Source organism: Hevea brasiliensis, chromosome 18 (assembly GCF_030052815.1).
Source record: "Hevea brasiliensis isolate MT/VB/25A 57/8 chromosome 18, ASM3005281v1, whole genome shotgun sequence".
NCBI classification, from domain to species: Eukaryota; Viridiplantae; Streptophyta; class Magnoliopsida; order Malpighiales; family Euphorbiaceae; genus Hevea; species Hevea brasiliensis.
Window position 1 is genome coordinate 6,021 of NC_079510.1, and position 1,274 is coordinate 7,294.

Below are 1,274 nucleotides of genomic sequence, written 5' to 3' on the forward strand. Positions count from 1 at the left end.
GATTCTCTAGCATCTTGTTATGAGTAGCAAGTTGGTCCACTCTATAAGACAGTTGTTTAATCAATTCAGTTTGTTGTTGCTGAGCTGCTAGGAACCCTTCCATCATGGTTTCCATAGCCATTTTCGGTTCAGGTTGGGGAGGTTGGAGAGGTACTGATAACTGTGCAAAGTTTTGACCTCTGTTCTAAAATCTAGGGGGTGCTGGTGGTTTATACCTTTGTTGCTTGTTTATTGGCTAGTTCTGTTGATTGGACCATGAGAAATTTGGGTGGTTCCTCCATCCAGGGTTGTAAGTATTTGAATATGGATTGTTGGGCTACCTCTGGTTGAAGTTTCCTACGTTATTCACATAGTTCATCGGTTCTGAGGATGGTTCATTGAAATTGTTGTATTCTGAATTCATGTATCCCCCTCCATAGTTGTCTTCATATTGACTCTTTGTACTAACTGCATTGGCTTGCATCTTCTCGAGTTTCCTTGTGAGCTGATCAAATTAAGCATTTATCATGCTTAGGGCGTCTACTTTTAGTACACCTACAGTTTTCCTTGCATTTCCTCTTTCATTTGACCACTCATAGTTATGGTATGCCACCCTTTCTAGAAGTTCAAGTGCTTATGGTACTATTTTCTCTATTAGATCACCTTTGGCAGCTGAATCAACTGTGCTCCTTGTAGAGGGTAGTAACCCATTATAGAAGTTTTGCACTAATAACTAATCTTCTATACCATGGTGTGGACATTCTCTTTACAGGTCTTTATATCTTTCCCATGCGTCATAGAGTGATTCTCCCTCCTTTTGTCTGAAGGTGTTGAGCTCAAGCCTTAGTTTTGTAGTCTTTGTAGGTGGAAAATACCTTGTTAGAAAAGCTTGAGAGAGATTCTCCCAATTAGTGAACGTTCCAGCTGGTCGAGAAAGTAACCACTTCCTTGCTCTATCCTAGAGGGAGAATGGGAATGCTCTGAGTCTTATTGCCTGATCAGACACTCCATTCATCTTGAATGTATCACATAGGGCAAGAAAGCACTAGAGCTGATAGTGTGGGTCTTCTGTAGGCGAACCTGCAAATTAGGTTTGTTGAATCATTTGAAGCCATGCTGGTTTTAATTCAAAGTTGTTGGCTTCCACTGTGGGTCTAGTGACACTGGGCTGAAATCCTTAAACAGATGGAGCTTCGTAATCTCTCAAGAGTCTTGGTCTGTCATTAGTATCGCCCATGGTTGGAAATTCAGGATCTCCTTGACTATGCTCTTGATGTTTCCTTTCTCTCCAAATG

At 41.2% G+C, this 1,274-nt stretch overlaps 1 non-coding gene across 1 annotated transcript; it reads left to right on the plus strand.

Moving 5' to 3' along the window:
- The first annotated feature begins 722 nt into the window (after window positions 1-722).
- Window positions 723-829, plus strand: LOC131176169 (small nucleolar RNA R71). Its single transcript, XR_009146294.1, has one exon. It is a non-coding gene; the product is annotated as a small nucleolar RNA R71 (small nucleolar RNA).
- Window positions 830-1,274: the final 445 nt, after the last annotated feature.